We start from the raw sequence: 14,023 nt of genomic DNA on the forward strand, positions 1-14,023 counted from the left end.
TCATCCTCTGTCGTCCCCTTCTCCTCCTGCCCCCAATCTCTCCCAGCATCAGAGTCTTTTCCAATGAGTCAACTCTTCGCATGAGGTGGCCAAAGTACTGGAGCTTCAGCTTTAGCATCATTCCTTCCAAAGAAATCTCCTTCAGAATGGACTGGTTGAATCTCCTTGCAGTCCAAGGGACTCTCAAGAGTCTTCTCCAATACCATAGTTCAAAAGAATCAATTCTTCGGTGCTCAGCTTTCTTCACAGTCCAACTCTCACATCCATACATGACCACAGGAAAAACCATAGCCTTGACTAGATGGACCTTAGTTGGCAAAGTAATGTCTCTGCTTTTGAATATACTATCTAGGTTGGTCATAACTTTTCTTCCAAGGAGTAAGCGTCTTTTAATTTCATGGCTGCAATCACCATCTGCAGTGATTTTAGAGCCCCCCAAAATAAATTCTGCCACTGTTTCCGCTGTTTCCCCATCTATTTCCCATCAAGTGATGGGACTGGATGCCATAATCTTCGTTTTCTGAATGTTGAGCTTTAAGCCAACTTTTTCACTCTCCTCTTTCACTTTCATCAAGAGGCTTTTTAGTTCCTCTTCACTTTCTGCCATAAGGGTGGTGTCTTCTGCATATCTGAGATTATTGAGATTTCTCCTGGCAATCTTGATTCCATCTTGTTTCTTCCAGTCCAGCATTTCTCATGATGTACTCTGCATATAAGTTAAATAAGCAGGGTGACAATATACAGCCTTGACGTACTCCTTTTCCTATTTGGAACCAGTCTGTTGTTCCATGTCCAGTTCTAACTGTTGCTTCCTGACCTGCATACAGGTTTCTCAAGAGGCAGGTCAGGTGGTCTGGTATTCCCATCTCTTGAAGAATTTTCCACAGTTTCTTGTGATCCACACAGTCAAAAGCTTTGGCATAGTCAATAAAGCAGAAGTAGATGTTTTTCTGGAACTCTGTTGCTTTTTCCATGATCCAGCAGATGTTGGCAATTTGATCTCTGGTTCCTCTGCCTTTTCTAAAACCAGCTTGAACATCTGGAAGTTCATGGTTCACATATTGCTGAAGCCTGGCTTGGAGAATTTCGAGCATTACTTTACTAGCATGTGAGATGAGTGCAACTGTGCGGTAGTTTGAGCATCTTTTGCATTGCCTTTCTTTGGGATTGGAATGAAAACTGACATTTTCCAGTCCTGTGGCCATTGCTGAGTGTTCCAAATTTCCTGGCATATTGAGTGCAGCACTTTCACAGCATCATCTTTCAGGATTTGAAACAGCTCAGCTGGAATTCCATCACCTCCACTAGCTTTGTTCGTAGTGATGCTTTCTAAGGCCCACTTGACTTCACATTCCAAGATGTCTGGCTCTAGATTAGTGATCACATCATCATGATTATCTGGGTCGTGAAGATCTTTTTTATACAGTTCTTCCGTGTATTCTTGCCACTTCTTAATATCTTCTGCTTCTGTTAGGTCCAGACCATTTCTGTCCTTTATCGAGCCCATCTTTGCATGAAATGTTCCCTTGGTATCTCTAATTTTCTTGAAGAGATCTCTAGTCTTTCCCATTCTGTTGTTTTCCTCTATTTCTTTGCATTGATTGCTGAGGAAGGCTTTCTTATCTCTTCTTGCTATTCTTTGGAACTCTGCATTCAGATGCTTATATCTTTCCTTTTCTCCTTTGCTTTTCACTTCTCTTCTTTTCACAGCTATTTGTAAGGCCTCCCCAGACAGCCATTTTGCTTTTTTTGCATTTCTTTTCCATGGGGATGGTCTTGATCCCTGTCTCCTGTACAATGTCACAAACCTCATTCCATAGTTCATGAGGCACTCTATGTATAGGGCAAATCAGTTCAGTTCAGTTCAGTCACTCAGTCGTGTTTGACTCTCTGCAACCCCATGGACTGCAGCATGCCCTGTCCATCACCAACTCCCGGAGTTTACCCAAACTCATGCCTATTGAGTCAGTCATGCCATCCAACCATCTCATCCTCTGTCGTCCCCTTCTCCTCCCACCTTCAATTCTTCCCAGTATCAGAGTCTTTTCAAATGAGTCAGTTCTTTGCATCAGGTGGCCAAAGTATTGGAATTTCAGCTTCAACATCAGTCCTTCCAATGAATATTCAGGACTGATTTCCTTTAGGATGGACTGGTTGGATCTCCTTGCAGTATATGCCAGTAAAATAAATAACGTGGAAGAAGTGAACAAATTCTTAGAAAAGTAAAACCTTCCAAGACTGAACCAAGAAGAAATAGAAATTATGAACAGACCAATCACAAGCACTGAAATTGAAACTGTGATTAAAAAAATATCTTCCAACAAACAGGAGCCCAGGGCCAGATGGCTTCACAGGTGAATTCTATCATATGTTTAGAGAAGAACTGACATCTATCCTTCTCAAACTCTTCCAAAAACATTCTAGAGAGAGGAACACTCCTGAACTCATTTTACAAAGCCACCATCACCCTGATACAAAAGCCAGACAAAGACATCACACACAAAAAAAGGAATTTACAGGCCAATGTCACTGATAAACATAGATGTAAAAATCCTCAACAAAATACTAGCAAACAGACTCAGCAACATATTAAGAGGTGTATGATCATGGTATATACACCATGATCAAGTGGGGTTTATCCCAGGGATGCAAGAATTCTTCAGCATATGCAAATCAATCAATGTGACAAACCATATTAACAAACTGGAAGATAAAAACCATATGATAATCTCAATAGATGCAGACAAATCTTTTGACAAATTTCAACACCCATTTATGATTAAAAACTCTCAAGAAAATAGGTATAGAAGGAACTGACCTCAACATAAAAAAGGCTATGTACGTGAAAACCACAGCAAACATTATCCTCAATGGTGAAAAACTTAAAGTATCTCCTCTAAGATCAGGAAGAAGACAAGGTACCCCCTCTTGCCACTAGTCCTAGCCATGGCAATCAGACAAGAAAAAAAGGAAAAAATACAGATTAGAAAAGAAGAAGTAAAACTCTCAGTGTTTGCAGATGACATGATATCATAGATAGAAAAACCTAAAGATACCACCAGAAAATTACTAGAGCTAATCGATGAATTTAGTGAATTCCCAGGATACAAAATTAATGCACAGAAATCCCTTGCATACCTATACACTAACAATGAGAACTCAGAAAGAAAAATTAAGGAAATAATCCCATTCACCACTGCAACAGAAAGAATAAAATACCTAGGAACAAGCCTACCTAATGAAATGAAAGAACGGTATGCAGAAAACCATAAGACACTGATGAAAGAAATAAAAAATGATACAAACAGATGGAGTGATGTATCATGTCCTTGGATTAGAAGAATCAATGTTGTGAAAATGACTATACTACCCAAAGCAATCTACAGATTCAGTGCAATCTCTACCAAATTACCAATGGCATATTTCACAGAACTAGAATAAAAAATTTTACAGTTTGTATGGAAACACAAAAGACCCCCAATAGCTAAAGCAACCTTGAGAAACAATGGAGCTGGAGGAATCAACCTTCCTGACTTCAGACTATACTACAACGCTACAGCAACCAAGATAGTATGGTACTAGCACAGAAACAGAAAATATAGATCAATGGAACAAGACAGAAAGCCCAAAGATAAACCCATGCACCTATGGGCACTATATCTTTGACAAAGGAGGCAAAAATACATAATGGAAAAAAGACAGCCTCTTCAATAAGTGGTGATGGGAAAAGTGGACTTTATTTTTCTGGGCTCCAAAATCACTGCAGATGGTGATTGCAGCCATGAAATTAAAAGACCTTACTCCTTGGAAGAAAAGTCATGGCCAACCTAGACAGCATATTAAAAAGCAGAGACATTACTTTGCCAACAAAGGTCCATCTAGTCAAGGCTATGGTTTTTCCAGTGGTCATGTATGGATGTGAGAGTTGGACTATAAAGAAAGCTGAGCACTGAAGAATTGATGCTTTTGAGTTGTGGTGTTGGAGAAGACTCTTGAGAGTCCCTTGGACTGCAAAGAGATCCAACCAGTCCATCCTAAAGGAAATCAGTCCTGGGTGTTCATTGGAAGGACTGATGTTGAAGCTCAAACTGCAATACTTTGGCCACTTGATGTGAAGAGCTGACTCATTTGAAAAGACCCTGATGCTGTGAAAGATTAAGGGCAGGAGGAGAAGGGGACAACAGAAGATGAGATGGTTGGATGGCATCATCAACTCATTGGACATGGGTTTGGGTGGACTCCGGGAGTTGGTGATGGACAGGGAGGCCTGGCGTGCTGCGGTTCAGGAGGTCGCAGAGTCAGAAACGACTGAGCAACTGAACTGAATTCATGCATAAACTTCCTAACACGATATACAAAAATAAACTCAAAACTGAATAAAGACCTAAATGTAAGGCCAGAAACTATAAAATGCTTAGAAGAGAACATAGGCAGAACACTTTTTAACATAAACTGCAGCAAGATCTTTGACTCCCCTCCTAGCATACTAGAAATAGAAACAAAAACAAACAAGTGGGAGCTAATTAAACTTACGAGCTTTTACATAGCAAAGGAAACAATAAACAGTGAAAAGGCAACACTCTGAATGGGAGAAAATAATTGCAAATGAAGAAATTGACAAAGGATTAATCTCCAAAATATAGAAGGAATTCAATATTAGAAATACAAACAACCTGATTAAAAAATAGGCAGAAGACCTAAACAGACATTTCTCCAAAGAAGACTTACTGATGGCCAACACATGAAAAGAGGCTCAAATTGCTCCTTATTAAAGAAAAGCAAATCAAAACTACAATGAGGTATCACCTCACATTGATCAGAATTGCCATCACCAAAAATCTACAAACAATAAATGCTGGAGAGGATGTGGAGAAAAGGGATAATTCTTGCACTTTTGGTGGGAATGTAAACTGTTACAGCCACTATGGAGAACAGTGTGGAGAGTCCTTTAAAAACTAGGAATAAAACTACCATATGATCCAGCAATCCCACTAACTTGGCATAAACCCTGAGAAAACCATAATTCTAAAAGACACATGTACCCCAGTGTTTATTGCAGCACTATTTACAATAGCCCGGACATGGAAGCAACCTAGACATCCATCGACAGATGAATAGAGAAAGTTGTAGTACATATATACAGTGGAATATTATTCAGCCATAAAAAGGAACAAGTATGAATCAGTAGAACTGAGGTGAATGAACTTAGAGCCTGTTATACAGAGTGAAGTAAGTCAGAAAGAGAAAAACAAATATCATATATGAACACATACATATGGAATCTAGAAAGATGGTACTGATGAACCTATCTGCAGGGCAGCAATGGAGGCAGACATAGAGAACCAACTTGTGGACCCAAGAGGGGAAGGAGAAGGTGGGATGAGCTGAGTGAATAGCATTGAAATATAGGTATGTGTGTACACACACACACACACACACACACACACACACAGAGGCTTCCCTGGTGGCTCAGACAGTAAAGAATCCATATTATGTGTATATATGTTATATATATACACACATATATTACCATGTGTAAAATAGATAGCAAGTGGGAAGTCGCTGTATAACACAGGAAGCTCAGCCTGGTGTTCTATGACCACCTAGAGGGGTGGGATGGGAGGGTGTGAGGGAGACTCAAGAAGGAGGGGTTATATGTATACTTATGACTGATTCGCATTGTCATATGGCAGAAATCAACACAACACTGCAAAGCAATTATCTTCCAATTAAAAATAAAAATAATGGGCAAAAGATTTTGATATATATCTCAACAAAGAAAATATATGGGGAATTTCCTGTTAGTCTAGTAGTTAGGACTCCACACTTTCACTGGGCCAAAGGGCCCAGGTTCAATTTCTGGTTGGAAGAAGATATACGGATGTCAAATAAGGATTAAAAAAGAACTCATCATCTTGTCGTTAAATAATTGCAAATTAAAAGAATGATATGAATATAACATGTAAATCAATTATACTTCAATTAAATATATATGTGTATATATATATACACATAACATCACTACAGATCTATAAAGTAGCTGAAACGCACACCACTAACACCACCAAATGCTGGCAAGGATGTGGGGCAAAAGAACTCTGCCAAATAGTACAGCCACTTAGGAATACAGTCTTTCCATTTTTTCAGAAGTTAAACATAGGGTTACCAGACAATACAGCAATTTCTCTCCTGCGTATTCACTCAAATAAGTTGAGCACCTACATTCACACAAAAATCAGCACACAAATGTTTCTAACAGCTTTATTCATAAGCCAAAACTTAGAAGCAACCAAGATACCCTTCCGTAAGTGAGTGAACAATCTCTGGTGTATCTAAACAATGAAGTATTATTCAGAAATAAAAAGAACTGAGTTATCGAGTTGTGAAAAGACATGGAGGAATTTTAAACACATTTTATTGAGTGAAAGAAGTCAGTCTGAAAAGGATATTATACTGTATGGCATTCTAGAAATGGAAAAATTATAAAGAAAGTAAAAAGATCAGTGGTAGTAAAGGGCTTAGGGGGAGAGAAGGATGAATAAGTGGAGCACAAAGTATTTTTAGGACAATGAAACTGTTCTGTATGATACATTAATGGTACATACCTGATGCTATGTATTTGTCAAAACCAGGAGCTGTACAACATTGCTGCTGCTGCTGCTGCTAAGTCACTTCAGTTGTTTCCGACTCTGTGCGACCCCATAGACAGAAGTCCACCAGGCTCCTCCGTCCCTGGGATTCTCCAGGCAAGAACACTGGAGTGAGTGACCCTAATGTAAATGCTAGTAGACTTTAGTTTAATACAAATGTATCACTACTGTTCCTCAATTGTAACAACTGTACCACAATAATGCAAGGTGTTAATAGAGGACAATTGTGGGGAGTGGAAGAGTATATGGAAACTTTGTACTTTCTGTACAAATTTTCTGTAGTCCTAAAATTATTCTAAAAAATAAGGTGTCTTAAAAAAGAAAAAGTTGGGGAGAAATGTTTGTGGAACAACTAATAAATTATTTTAATCTCATTTTTCCATTTTTTAAAAAATTTGCGGTGAAATTCACATACAATGTACTATTTTAAAGTGTACAATTCAGTGACATTTAGTACATTTACAGTGTTAATGCATCCATTAGTTAAGTCGCTCAGTCGTGTCCGACTCTTTGTGACCCCATGAACTATAGCCTACCAGGCTCCTCCATGGGATTCTCCGTCCATGGGATTCTCCAAGCAAGAATACTGGAGTGGGTTGCCATTTCCTTCTCCAGGGGATCTTCCTGACCCAGGGATTGAACCCAGGTCTCCCACATTGCGGGCAGACGCTTTAACCTCTGAGCAACCAGGGAAGCCCTATGCAACCATTACCTCTATCTAGTTCCAAAACATTTTAAGAACCTCAAAGGAGACCTTGTCCTTGCTTAAGCAGTCTTTCCCCAATACCGCCTTACCCCAGTCTCTGGCAACTGCTGATGATGAAAGTGAAAGAGGAGAGTGAAAAAGTTGCCTTAAAGCTCAACATTCAGAAAACTAAGATCATGACATCTGGTACCATCACTTCATGGGAATTAGATGGGGAAACAGTGGAAACAGTGTCAGACTTTATTTTGGGGGGCTCCAAAATCACTGCAGATGGTGACTGCAGCCATGAAATTAAAAGACGCTTACTCCTTGGAAGAAAAGTTATGACCAACCTAGATAGCATATTCAAAAGCAGAGACATTACTTTGCCGACTAAGGTCCGTCTAGTCAAGGCTATGGTTTTTCCAGTGGTCATGTATGGATGTGAGAGTTGGAATGTGAAGAAAGCTGAGTGCTGAAGAATTGATGCTTTTGAACTGTGGTGTTGGAGAGGACTCTTGAGAGTCCCTTGGACTGCAAGGAGATCCAACCAGTCCATTCTGAAGGAGATCAGTCCTGGGTGTTCTTTGGAAGGAATGATGCTAAAGCTGAAGCTCCAGTACTCTGGCCAACTCATGAGAAGAGTTGATTCATTGAAAAAGACTGATGCTGGGAGGGATTGGGGGCAGGAGGAGAAGGGGACGACAGAGGATGAGATGGCTGGATGGCATCACGGACTCGATGGCCATGAGTTGGTGATGGACAGGGAGGCCTGGCGTGCTGCGATTCATGGTGTCACACAGAGTCAGACACGACTGAGCCACTGAACTGAACTGAATCTGCTATTTTTCTCTATGGATTTACCTATTCTGGGTATTTCACATAAATGCTATCATACAATATGTGACCTTTTGTGTCTGACTTCTTTTATTTAGCATAGTGTTTTCAAGGTTCATCTGTGTTGTAGCATTGGTCAGTACTTAATTTTTTCTTATGGATAAATAACTATTTTATGGATATACCACGTTTGCTTAATCCATTCATCTGCTGATATACATTCGAGTTGCTTCCGACTGCTCTGAATTTACTGCTATGAGCATGTATATACAAGTACTTGTTCACCTGTAATCTACTTTTTAGGTGACCCTCCATGTATCTAGTGGGGAGTTCGATTAATCTGTGGTCCTTGGTGTATACCAGCTGATATTGCAGAGGGATTTATTGAAGAGAATTTATATTTCTTGAATGTTTGCTTATCAAGTGTTTGATAGAGCCAAAGTGGAAAAATTTGAATGCATGGGTCTGGTAGCTTTGGTATGGCACAAGAAGATGTTTAGAGTAAGTGTTTCTTGGACTAGAGGAGAGAATAAATTCTTGAAAAATTAGACATTTCATTTAATGGCCTTGATTGAGTCCTACATTTCCACCTCTGGGGCTGCTAGACAAGAAAGGGTCTGGCTGGGAAACAAGAAATTGTGGATTTACAAACAGCGGGTCATCTGGAGTCATTATCTTTGGTAATTCTAAACATATGTGCAGATTTACTATTTCTTTTTTATACCCAGTTCTGTGTATGTATTTTTCAAACTTGTACCCACTATAAACCAGGTCCAAAAGCTGGTCTATATTAATGATTCAGTTAGAACTCTTCCTTGTGGATTATATCTGTTATGAGGATTACCTCTCTTATGAGGACAGTGTCCAAGTCCCACTAATGTCTTAACAAAGCATCTACATCTCTCCAACAGAAACCACAAAAATATAAAAGAAAAGAAATGACATCATCAGACATATCAAAAACTTAGGTCAGCTCAGGTTTTAAAATTTTATTTATTTTCAATTATAAGATAATTGCTTTACAATGTTATATTGACTTCTGCCACATAACATGAATCAGTCACAGTGTATATCTATAACTCCTCCCTCTTAAGCTTCCATCTCCTCCCACCATTCCACCCCTTGAGGTCATCAGAGTATCAGGCTGATCAGCTCAGGTTTTAACATTACATTTTTAACCATACATACATACAAACATTTTTAAACAATAATTACAAATTAAAATGATCTAAACAAATTTTTATTTTAAACTTAAAACAGGCATAAACATTTTAATCAAATAACAAGGTATAAGCCAGACTGTGTGTATGTATGCTAAGTTACTTCAGTCATGTCCTACTGTTTGTGCCCCATGGACTGTAGCCCACCAGCTCTTCTGTCCATGGGGATTCTCCAGGCAAGAATACTGGAGTGGGTCACTATGCCCTCCTCCAGGGGATCTTCTGGACCCAGGGATTGAACTCAGGTCTACAGCATTTGTAGGAAGGTTAGGCTTCAGCAATACGTGAACCGTGAACTTCCAGATGTTCAAGCTGGTTTTAGAAAAGGCAGAGGAACCAGAGATCAAATTGCCAACATTCACTGGATCCTCGAAAAAGCGAGAGTTCCAGGAAAACATCTATTTCTGCTTTATTGACTATGCCAAAGCCTTTGACTGTGTGGATCACAACAAACTGTGGAAAATTCTGAAAGAGATAGGAATACCAGACCACCTGACCTGCCTCTTGAGAAATATGTATGCAGGTCAGGAAGCAACAGTTAGAACTGGACATGGAACAACAGACTGGTTCCAAATAGGAAAAGGAGTACGTCAAGGCTGTATATTGTCACCCTGCTTATTTAACTTCTATGCAGAGTACATCATGAGAAACTCTGGTTTGGAGAAAGCACAAGCTGGAATCAAGATTGCTGGGAGAAATAGCAATAACCTCAGATATGCAAATGACACCACCTTTATGGCAGAAAGTGAAGAAGAACTAAAGAGCCTCTTGATGAAAGTGAAAGAGGAGAGTGAAAAAGTTGGCTTAAAGTTCAACATTCAGAAAACTAAGATCATGGCATCTGGTCCCATCATTTCATGGCAATTAGATGGGGAAATAGTGGAAACAGTGTCAGACTTTATTTTTTGAGGCTCCAAAATGACTGCAGATGTTGACTGCAGCCATGAAATTAAAAGACACTTACTCCTTGGAAGGAAAGTTACGAACCTAGACAGCATATTGAAAAACAGAGACATTATTATGTCAACAAAGGTCCATCTAGTCAAGGCTATGGTTTTTCCAGTAGTCATGTATGGATTGAGAGTTGAGCTATAAAGAAAGCTGAGCGTCAAAGAATTGATACTTTTGAAATGTGGTGTTGGAAAAGACTCTTGAGAATCCCTTGGACTGCAAGGAGATCCAACCAGTCCATCCTAAATGAAATCAGTCCTGAATATTCATTGTAGGGACTGATGCTGAAGCTGAAACTCCAGTACTTTGGCCACCTGATGCCAAGAGCTGACTCATTTGAAAAGACCCTGATGCTGGGAAAGATTGAGGGCAGAAGAAGGGGACGACAGAGGATGAGATGGTTAGATGGCATCACCGACTCAATGGACCTGAGTTTGGGTAAACTCCAGGAGTTGGTGATGGACAAGGAGGCCTGGCGTGCTGTGGTTCATGGTTGCAAAAAGTCAGACACTACCAAGCGACTGAACTGAACTGTTTAGTACTAGCACAACCTGGACAACTAGGCTGTATTCTGTGAAGCTTTGTGCTCAGTATCAAATTAAGACTTCTATTACTAGGGATAAAGAGAACAGTATTTGGGACAGTAAGCAGGGTCTGCTACACAGACAAACTGACAAGGCTGACCTCAGTCCTGAAAACTTGCTCCTAGAATCTTAGCGAAGAGATCCCCATTTCAAACACTGCAGACAGAAGAAAGGTGTCAAGTGACACCAACCATGGCTCATTCATGGAAAAGGATGGAAGGAGTTGGGGGCTGGAATGGAACTGAGGTTGATGAGACAGTCCTCCTAGCCAGCGGCCTAGAACAGCAGCCCTGAGAACAGGGATCCTGCTACTGAAAAGGACTAAAGACCAGACAGAGAAGTGAAGACAGAACTAGAGAAGAGTTGTTTCTTTAGCATCGAAGAACCAATGAGTCAAAAGTTGAAAGAATTACCTAGTCTTTACTTTAGAAAGCAGTATTCTCAAATATATAGAGATGAGGATTTAGAAAACAGAAAAAATATCAGCCATAGTCCTGTCATCAGTATACCACTTTTGGAATATTTCTTTCTGGGCTTTTGTTTTCCTGAGACTTTTTTTGGTTTGTTTTTGCTTTAAATATACTTATAAAAATAACGGCTCTATTGGGATTTCCCTGCTGGTCCAGTGGCTAGGACTCCACACTCCCAATGCAGGGGGCCCAGATTCAATCCCTGCTCAGGGATCTAGATCCCACATGTCACAACTAAAAATTCCTGCGTGCTGCAACGAAGATCCTACATGCCACAGTGAAGACTGAAGATCCCATGTGCTGCAACCAAGACCTGGCACAGCCAAATACATAAATAAATACAGTTTCTAAATGCTCTGATTATGGCTTGAGTTTATACCCTCAGCGGGGGGTGACCACGGATAATCTACTTAATATCACTGTGCTCACCTTCCTCATCTATAAAGTGGGAATAAATAATAAAGGGGACAAAAATACCTACCTCACAGAGCTGTTCTGAGGATTAAATGAGATAATTCATGTGATGAGCTAAGAACAACTTATGTAAGCCTTTATTATTTGTATATATAATATTAACAGTTATATAGAATTCCAACCACTGGACTTTTCAGCATAGTCATGCCCCTATTACTGAACACAGGATGAATTTTCAGTTGGGGGGTTATTATAAAGTTTGAAGTATTTTAATATATTTGTCTCTTTTATATTTAGGGCTATTACTTAAGCAATATCTTCAGAGTCTTCTCTGAAGATTTTAGAACATTTCCTTTAAGCTGGGTTGTGGGTACATGAGTATCCATTATATTGATACCTAATATAATTCTCTTTTAGCATGCCTAAAAAACTTCACTTAAAAACTATACTCAATGAAATAAGGCATTTCATAATCAAATGCTTATATACAAAAGTGTCAAAGTAGTTCAGACTCCAGCATTAAAGTGAGGAAAAATAACTTACTTGAGAGCTGACTAAAAGACGGAGATGGGGGTCTTTTCAGCTCTTCACATGCCAACCACATGCCAGGCACCTCCTGGCTTGTCACCATTGCTCACATTCTACACTCCAGCTAAAAGTTACGCCCAGTTTTTAAAACATGTTTTCATTTCCCCTGCTCCTTCATTTGATCTCTTTCCTCTGTAATGTATCCTCTTCTCCATCTCAACCTGCCAAAATCCTTACCAGTTTTCAAGCTTTGATTCAACGTTTTCAAAATAACTCCTCCACAGTGTGCTATTAATAACAGCTATGTGCGCATGGCATCACCAGTGCAGTCATTGGGTATGATCATAAAGGCTCTCTCATTTCATCCTTGGGACAATTCTGTGAAGTAGGCAACGGCTGGCAAGTCCTTATTCCTCCCATCTTGGAGGCCTGCTCCTGGAATCAAAGTCCCTCTGCTCCACTCCATAACCCTTGCCAGTGAGCAAAACACACAAGCAAACCCTTAACACTCTTCTCCTTGAAATCTGTGGGCTGACAAATGGTATTAACAAAAGTGACAAAAGTAAACAGACAACATAATATAATTTAATATAATTTAATAAATAACTATTTTATTCCTGTTTTGTTTCTTGCTTTGTATTTTTTTTTTTCTCCAAGTGGCAACTGGCACTTGGGATCAGTTTCCCAACAAAGGATCAGACTCAAGTCCCCTGCAGTGGAAGTACAGAGTCTTAATCTCTGAACTGCTGGGGAGGTCCTCCTTTAAGGATATTTTAAGCAATGATACTCTTCCAGGTCATGCTCTCCAATCCAAGGAGGAAAGGTATGCATGTGTGCCAAGTCACTTCAGTCATGTCCAACTCTTTGAGATCCCATGTAGCTCGCCAGAATCTCCTCCATGTGGTTCTTTGCACCGTGAGTGAGCTTTGGCAGTTTGTCTCTTAAGGATACAGTCAATTTCATAAAAGTTTATCAGCATAAAGCTGCCAATAAATATTATTGCTGTTGCAATGTCCCTATGGGATCTGTAGTGATGTCTTTCCTTACTAACACTCCTAATTTGTGTCTTGTCTCTTCCCTTATCATTCTAGCTAGTGCATGCATGCTCAGTGGCTCAGTCATGTCAGATTCTTTCCAACTCTGCCGAACTAGAGATCAATCTTACTAGCTGCATGCCACAAAGTTTGCTATTTGTATTTTCATTTTATTCAATTAAAGATATTTTCCAATTTCCCTAGACTTTTTTGAACAGGGATATTTATAAGTGTGCCATCCAATTTCTAAATATTTGTAGATTTTTCAGATGCTATTTTTAGGCTAATTTCTTCAGCCTGAGAATATATTTTGTGTGGTTTCAATCCTCTTAAATATATTATTTTATGGCCCAGAATATAGTCTGTTGTGGTAAATGTTTCATGAACATTTGTGAAAAATGCTCTACTGTTTTTGGATGGTGGTAGTTTAGTTGCTAAGTTGTGTCCAACTCTTGGGACCGCATGGACTATAGCCTGCTGGGCTCCTCTGTCCATGGGATTCTCTATGCATGAATACCGGAGTGGGTTGCCATGCATCCTCAAAGGGGATCTTCCTGACCCAGGGATTGAACCTGTGTCTCCTGTGACTCATTCCTGCATTGCAGGTGAATTCTTTACCACTGAGCCACCGGGGAAGCCCAAGGAGCCCC

The sequence above is a fragment of the Oryx dammah genome, unplaced genomic scaffold, assembly GCF_014754425.2.
Source record: "Oryx dammah isolate SB20612 unplaced genomic scaffold, SCBI_Odam_1.1 HiC_scaffold_27, whole genome shotgun sequence".
Lineage (NCBI taxonomy): Eukaryota > Metazoa > Chordata > Mammalia > Artiodactyla > Bovidae > Oryx > Oryx dammah.